The sequence below is a fragment of the Cololabis saira genome, chromosome 24, assembly GCF_033807715.1.
Source record: "Cololabis saira isolate AMF1-May2022 chromosome 24, fColSai1.1, whole genome shotgun sequence".
Lineage (NCBI taxonomy): Eukaryota > Metazoa > Chordata > Actinopteri > Beloniformes > Belonidae > Cololabis > Cololabis saira.
Window position 1 is genome coordinate 27,081,735 of NC_084610.1, and position 8,974 is coordinate 27,090,708.

The following is an 8,974-nucleotide window of genomic DNA, read 5'->3' on the forward strand; positions in this document are numbered from 1 at the left end:
GACATAGATCAGGCCAGACATGTTCAACAGTAATACTACAGTCCTCTGGTATTAGTGATGCTGGTACCACTACTAATACTACAGGACTGTCGTACTTCCATCCTTACTGCATCTGACACTCGTTCTCTCCTTTTTCTCTCCTTTCTTTCACTTATTCTCTTATTCTCTATCCACCATCACATCCTTCTACAAAGACTATGGTCCAGTTAGCATTAAAGGAACCGCATTAAACCGGTTTGAATCATATCTATCAGATCGATTTAAGTTTGTACACACTAACAATAAGTCTTCCTCACACAAAAAAGTCATGCATGGCGTTCCACAAGGTTCTGTACTGGGTCCAGTTCTGTTCTCTCTTTACTGCTTCCTTTAGGTCAGGGATTGTCAACCGGTGGCCCGCGGCCCTCTGGTGGTCCGTGTCGGTATTGCAGGTGGTCCGTGAAATTGTAAATGGAAAACAGTAATTTAAAAAATATATATTTATTCGTTGGACTCAATTATAGCAAAAGGTGCAAATAATTTTTACATTTTTATATGGCATATATGATATGATATAGTGAGGAACCAGGACTAAATCAACTTTATTCTGTTTCCTCCTGTTCCCTCTGCAACACATTGTTTTGCTGTTGTGTTTAATTTTTGGATGAGACTGTTAAATTGTTCTGCTTTTTTTATATTTTGATGCTTTTAATTTAATGGGTTTTGTTGTGTCCGAGACAAAGCCAACAATAAAAAATAAATTAAAATAAAATAAAAATAGACACTGATGTAAATAAATAGCCTGTAAAGGCCTGTACTCTCCACCTTTTTTTTTTTCTTCTTTTTTTCATTTTTTCTCTTTTTTTCCTTTTTTTTCTCTTTTTTTCTTCTTTTTTCTTTTTTTGCCTTGTTTTCTTTTTCCTTTTTTCTCTTTTTTTCTTTTTTTCCTTTTTTCTCTTTTTTTCTTTTTTCTTCTTTTTTACTTTTTTTTCTTTTTTTATTTTTTTCTTCTTTTTTTACTTTTTTTCTCTTTTTTTCTTCTTTTCTTTTTTGTCCTTTTTTTCCCTTTTTTTCTCTTTTCTTTTTTTCTTTTATACTTTTTTCTCTTTTTTTCTTTTTTTTACTTTTTTCTCTTTTCTTCTTTTTTTCTCTTTTTTTTCCTTTTTTCTCTTTTTTTTCTTTTTTTTTCTTCTTCTTTTTTTACTTTTTTCTCTCTTTTTTTCTTCCTTTTTCCCTTTTTAATCTCGACATTTTGACTTTTTTCTCAACATTTCGACTTTTTTCTCGAAGTTCATAATGAATAAATAAATCTCCCCCAGTTCTAACTAATATAGAAACATGCAGCATGTGTTTCTTCATTCTAATTCTGATACAAGACTTTTCATTTTTTGCGGCTGCAGACATATTAGTTTTTTGTGTTTTTGGTCCAATATGGCTCTAAAACATGTTGGGTTTAACCCCTGGTTTAATGTGAATACTTCACCAGCTAGTACTAGTGCACCTTTGGAGGTCCTGCTGCTGCTAGCATGTGGTTCCTCTTCCGTCCTCTCAGACTCATTTGGTCTTTGCGGTTTGACGTCAAACTGGATTGAAGCGGCGAGTAAACAGGAAGTGAAGAGGAGGTGGTTCTGCAGCAGAGCTGCTTTAATGTGAATACTTCACCAGCTAGACCAGGGATCATCAACCCGCAGCTCTTTAGCGCCGCCCTAGTGGCTCCTGGAGCTTTTTCAAAAATGTTTGACCTTTTTTTTCCCCTTTCTTTCTTCTTTTTTTTCTTTTTTCCTTTTTTCTTCTTTATTTCTCTTTTTTTTCCTTTTTTCTTCTTTTTTCCCTTTTTCTTTTTTTCTTTTTTCATTTTTTTCCCTTTTTTTTCCTTTTTTTCTCTTTTTTCATTTTTTTCCCTTTTTTTCCTCTTTTTTTCTTTCTTCTTTTTGTTCCTTTTTTTTCTTCCTTTTTTTCACTTTTTTCCCTTTTTTCCCTCTTTTTTCTTTTTTTTCTCTTTTTTTCCTTTTTTTCTCTTTTTTTCCTTTTTTTATTTTTTCTCTTTTTCCTTTTTTTCTTTTAACTTTTTTCTCTTTTTTTTCTTTTTTTACTTTTTTCTCTTTTTCCTTTTTTTCTTCTTTTTTTATTTTTTCCTTTTTTCTCTTTTTTTTCTTTTTTTCTTTTTTCTTTTTTTTTTACTTTTTTCTCTCTTTTTTTATTCCTTTTTCCTTTTTTAATCTCGACATTTCAACTTTTTTCTTGTCATTTTGACTTTTTTCTTGTCATTTCGACTTTTTTCTCGACATTTCGACTTTTTTCTCAAGATTGTACTTCAACATTAATCTTGACATTTCAACATTTTTCTCGACATTTCGACTTTTTGACTTTTTTGTCAAAGTGCATAATGAATAAATAAATCTCCCCCAGTTCTAACTAATATAGAAACATGCAGCATGTGTTTGCGGTTTGAAGCAGCGAGTGAAACAGGAAGTGAAGAGGAGGTGGTTCTGCAGCAGAGCTGCTTTCAGACGACTCTGTCTAGTCGTAGCAGCTGAACCATCATGGACCTGTGGAAGATCCTGCTGCTGGTTCTGGTGCTGGTTCTGGTGCTGGTTCTGGTCTCTGCAGAGGACCAGAAGGAGATGGAGGTCCGAGGAGATCTGGGTGGAGATGTAGATCTAACCTGCTCTGTCATAGATAAAGACATCCACTGGTTCATGGAGATCCACCACCGGTTCAGAGCAAACATCGGACGTTCTTATTCCTTTGTACCCGATTACTCATCTCCTGGTTTTGAAACCAAATATTTAATCCAAGAAAACAGACTTGTGATCAAAAACCTCACAGCAGAAGACTTCAGACGTTACTTCTGTGGAAAGATGAAGAATAGAAAGATTGTGTCTGTGGACACTTTCCACCTGATCTCAGGTAAGTTCCTGACTGTTCCAGTAGAATATGAGAAGCTGCAGGAGACTCTAATATAATAAAAGTCAAAATTTTGAGAAAAGAGTCGAAATCTTTAGAAAAAAGGCAAAACATTTTGAAAAAAGTCGAGAAAAAAGTTGAAATTTTGAGAAAAAAGTTGAAATGTCGCGAAGAAAGTCGAAATTTTGAGAAAAAAGTTGAAATTTTGAGAAAAAAGTCGAAATTTTGAGAAAAAAGTCGAAATTTTGAGAAGAGTCAATTTTTTGAGAAAAAAGTCAAAATGTTGAGAAGTAACTCCACTTCTCTGTCACTCCAAACCAAAGACTCTGGTTCATCTTGGAAGTAACTGGAAGTTACTCGTGTCATTTGTTGATGTTTTTTTCCAGGATTCTGATTGGCTAGCATGACTTTATCTTCTCGTTACACTGCCCCCTGTAGGTTTGGCTGCTCATAGCACCTTAACAGATATTTATGCAGGTTCCTGGAAATGATGGGATTTTTAGAAACGCAGAGGGGGAAATATCCGTTTTTGAGAAAATTTGGGCAAATTTGGAGAAAAAAGACGAAATGTCGAGAAGAAAGTCGAAATTTTGAGAAAAAAGTCGTGAAAAAAGTCCGAATTTTGAGAAAAAAGTCAAAATTTTCTGCCGAGTAAAAACCGGTTCCCAGCTGAAATCTCTTCACAAAGTTCCCTTAGTCCAGGGGTCGGCAACATAAAATGTTTTAGAGCCATATTGGACCAAAAACACAAAAAACTAATATGTCTGGAGCTGCAAAAAATGAAAAGTCTTGTATAAGATTGTCGAGCAATGGCGTCTTTGCATTAGGGCCCCACCAGAGGGCGCTGCTGCGCAGGGGAAGATAATGTGTCATTAAAGTTTAATGATTAAACATAAGTTCATAATAAATTTGTCTCCAATGAAATGTCCGCAGTTTTCATTTGATGCAACTTAATTTCATCTGCTGACACTTTTTGTAGTGTAACTGTGTGTAAATAGTTCGCCCTGCCTGATCCAGCCCCTCCTTTGTTTCCGCCCGCTTGGGCACAGCGGAGCTGTGTCCTCTGCCTGTAATGATGTGGACTGGTGAACTGCTGCGCGCGAAATGCTTTGATTTAAAGTTTAAAGTGCTTTAATAGCATTGAACTTGCATGACTGTACAGATAGACAACCATACTAGCAACTGAAATAGCTGCCTATGCTACGTATGTCCATGTCAGCCAAGATGTATAATATACATACAGGTGAAGAATATGGTGTAAAAGTTAATTTATTTAAATAATTCAACTAGAATATGGTGTAAAAGTTAATTTATTTAAATAATTCAACTAGAATATGGTGTAAAAGTTAACTTATTTCAATAATTCAACTATGGTGTAAAGGTTCATTTATTTCAATAATAAAACTAGAATATGGTGTAAAAGTTCATTTATTTCAATAATTCAACTAGAATATGGTGTAAAGGTTCATTTATTTCAATAATTCAACTAGAATATGGTGTAAAAGTTAATTTATTTCAATAATTCAACTAGAATATGGTGTAAAAGTTAACTTATTTCAATAATTCAACTAGAATATGGTGTAAAAGTTAATTTATTTCAATAATTCAACTAGAATATGGTGTAAAAGTTAACTTATTTCAATAATTCAACTAGAATATGGTGTAAAAGTTAACTTATTTCAATAATTCAACTAGAATATGGTGTAAAAGTTAACTTATTTCAATAATTCAACTAGAATATGGTGTAAAGGTTCATTTATTTCAATAATTCAACTAGAATATGGTGTAAAAGTTAATTTATTTCAATAATTCAACTAGAATATGGTATAAAAGTTAAAGGAAAATACGGTACAAATCGTGTCCCCTATTAGTTCAATACGGGACGCAACATTTTTTTCTCAAATAAAGGACAATTCCGTATTTTACGGGACGGGTGGCGACCCTATTGATAGGTGACGTTTCATTCTTTCAAAATGAATGAAGTTGACTATTTGGTGAATGTGCGATTTAGCACTTTATCAATTGAGCAGAAGTTGGAAATAAAACGTTTGGGACCACATCGACCGGATGATTTAACCATTTGTCAAGCCGGAAAAGACAAAACGAGGACATTTAATAAGGATTATCATTCCTCTTCAAGAAGTGATCGTCAACGGTGAGTCTAACAGATTTTTATAGTGGAACTGACCATGTACTTATATTCTTTGAATTATAGTGGACTTTGTGTAATGCGCAACTGGCGATACATGTGTGGGTGTGGGTGTGGGGGGGACACCACCTCACGTGGGCTCCCCGACGCTGATGGAGCTGTTTACCTGTCTGTGGTGCTGAAATGGCTGTTTGTCTGTGGTATACTCTGTGTGGTGGCTTTATTAATTGCTGTGTATTGCATGTGCGCCGTACACGCCATGCTCGTGCACGGTCGTGCTTGTGCATTGTGTTTTTATTGTTGTCACGTTGCTGTTTCGATCTTGAGTATTTGATATGAGCTCTTGAACACTGCCCATTTGGTAGCGCTATTGATATGATAATATATGTCGTTAGATTGGCACTGTTTGTGTGATGATGGCATTATTCAGCTGCAATTTTGTGGTCAAAGGTGCTGTGATCCCTTCTCTCACTTGATACTGATTGCATAAGATTTTCCAGCATGGCCTCACCAAAATTTACAGACCAAAATCGCCACTGTTGAGTTGAATAAGAATGAACCTGTGAATTTGATTTGAAGTAAGTCTTGAACTGTCCTCAGTGTTTATTGATCGCTGTCATGTGTCTGTTCCAGTTGTGTCTGTCACTCCTCATGAGGATTTGAACCACCAACCAGGAAAAAGAGACGAACCAGGAAAAAGAGACGAACCAGGAACCAGAGACACCAGAACGTGGCAGAATGAGTGGATTGTTTTCAGCTCGTTCTGTCTGAACATCGTCCTGACTTTAGTGTTCGTAGGTGAGTGTTGTTTCGGCGCTCGGCTGGCCAGAGTTTACACCCACCATTGCTGCATGTTTTTGTGAGGTTAGCTCACATTAGCTACCCAAGGGAACACGGGGAGAACATGCTAACTCCACACAGAAAGACCTTTCGTCAACCACATTTAACCAAACAGGGTACTGAGGACCTGAGGAAGGGCCATGACACTTTTGACAATAAGTGGATTATTTATCGAATCGCCTGAAAAACCCCCTCTTGGAAGCATAGAACGGTTCATTGATATTTGGGATTTTATTTTTTATTATGGCCATTTTCTTGAATTAGTTCCATTTTCAATATTTACTACTACTACGACTACTGTCATTTAGCAGACGCTTTTATCTATAGCGACTTACACACTTATATGAGAGAACAACACAAGCATAAATCCCATCCAGCTGCATCAGTGCTGGTCAGACTGATGGGAGTCCAGTTGGACACAGGAGCTGCCATGCTAATGCTAGAATATCTTTTTTATTTTATATAATTGAGAAAGCTACGTCTAAGAAGACACCATCTTGTCGTAAGTGCATGCATCTTATTAGATGTCTTTAGCTTGCTCTTAAAAGTAGGTCCAGACCTGCAGATCAGAGTTTGTAGGTCGTTCCACCATCGGGGAACAACAGAGTAGAAGATTCTGCCTACTGATTTCACACCACGTTGTGGTGGAAACACCAGGCGTCTTTCACTGTCTGAGCGGAGCTGTGGATGAAGGAGTGAAGGTATTGAGGAGCCGTATGGGTAATTGTTTGGTAGCCAGAAGTAGAGCTTTGAATTTGATGCTGCAACTGCAATCAGGGCGTTTGGTTTGGGTGGAGCTCTAGGTTTAAAGGTTGGTTGTGTTAGTTGCAAACTGCATCTTCATTGTCAGGAACTCAGTCGTTGAAGTTTTCTCTGCCGTCTTTGTGCAGGTTTGACTTGTCGGTACTTCAGGAGGAAGAGGAACAGGATGAAGGATCCTTCACGTTTCACCCCGGAGAAATCGGAGACGCTGGAGAATCCTCAGGTAAACTAGTTACTCTTTCTACTGAGCTCTTCCTCAAAGTGGGAGTTCCTCAACCGTTAGAGGTGATTCTGATGAAAACCACTCAGAGGGTTCTTTAGAGCCGACGAGCAGCACTTCCTGTTCACCAACAATCAAAGAGGTCATAGTTAACTTGTTGGTTCCAGACTCAGTGATGCTGACGACCATCAGGAACGGCAGCTGTTGGTTCAAGCTCCTCGTTGACCACCACAAACTTTAGATTTACTTCAGTTCAATTCAGTTTTATTTACACAGCATCTTTTGCAGATTGTGTATCCCTCTTTCATATTTACATTAATGGTAACTGTTTTATAAAAGCAATACATCACTTTGCGTCGGGCCGGAGACGCCACTCAGCTGTGATATAATGAGCGTATACCACGGCCTGTCGGGATGTATTGCTTAAATATTAATAAACTCTCCCACTCTGTTAAAAACGTCCTATATTTATCTTCATATTTTATATGTATTTACATATGCATTGTTTCCCTGCCGTTTTGAGAGTGGATTATTTTCCGTTACGAAGCGAGCACTAGCGCCCGTATAACTCAACAGGTGAGCAGCGACTTATGTAAACTTTCCCCTGTACAACGACGCGGGTTCGATTCCAGTTGCGGCATATTTTTCGGTTAAGTGAGGGATTAAAGTCACGTGTATCTGTTTCAGTACGGGGAGATCCAGCCGGCTCCACCTCCACCCAGACCTCCACCGGAGTGGATTTACCACAAAGCTCAGCATCCCTGCTGACGAACACAAGGAACAAGAGGAGCAAAATAATCTTGTTCCACTGGCAGATTTTTCTACTTATTTCAAGTGAAAATCTACTTGAAACAGGTGAAAATTGTTGTTTTTTCCAGTGATGACTCTTGTTTTAAGTGCAATGAGATTTTTTGACTAAAAATGAGACATTTTAACTAGAAATAAGACAAATATTCTTGTTAAGATTTTGAGTTTTTGCAGTGTTGTCATAGTCTGTGGCCCTGAAACAGCCCTGGCCCCCCCGAGGTTAAAAGTCTAGCTCTGCCACAGTTTCTTGGTGTAAAAGGCAGCAGGACGTGCGGTTCACACTTCACTTCACACTTCGTCACCGCCATGCAGGTCCTTCCTCCCTGCTGCCGTCACACTCTTTAATTATTTATTTATTAATTTTTTATTTATTTAATTAATTGTTTTATTCTTTATTTCGTTCATTGATGAAAATAAAACAACAAAAATGTAATATAAACATATTTATTATTATATTATTAATAAATAATATAATTATTGATATTATTAATATTATTTTCATTCCACTGTATGTACTGTTTATATTTTGTAATTTTATATATATATATTTTTTACTGTTTTAATCCTTCTTTTGCTGTGTGTGTGTGTATGTGTGTGTGTGTGTGTATATATATATATATATATATATATATATATATATATATATATATATATATATATATATATATATATATATATATATATCGTTTTTTTTATAGAAATTAAATTAATTTTGATCATAATGAAATATAGTTTTATGGGGTAGGATTTAATAAGTTTTTACTTCTTCCTGCTCCTTTTCCAGCAATGTTCATTATGATGGATTAATTTATTTATTTATATTTCTGTTTTTTTCTTGGTTTTCTTATTTACATGTATTTATTATTGATTATTATTGTTTTGTTTTGTATTCACTACTGTTTCATGTTTGAAATAAAAATTTCAATTTAATTCAAATTCAATTGTGTGTTCTGCTGCTGCACAAAGTGAATTCCCCACTGAGGACGGAATAAAGAAAAATCTACTCTAATCTCACCAAAGTGAAGGGGATTTTTCTGCTGGCTGTTTTTGTAGGTGTTTCTTCACCTCCATCAGTTTTCGTAGGTGTTTCTTCACAGATGTTGAGAGCTGAGCTGCAAAAACCTCAACTTCCTGTCCATCTGCAGCTATTAAGGTTTTACTCAACAATATCTCCTTGGTCTGATCCACCAGTGACATTTATGCTGTTTGTTACAGATGGTTGTGTAGCTAAAATAATGGATGTATATTAACATTGACCAAATGCATCGTGATCTTGCCTGGATGTATGGAGCTACAGCAGTCTCATAATT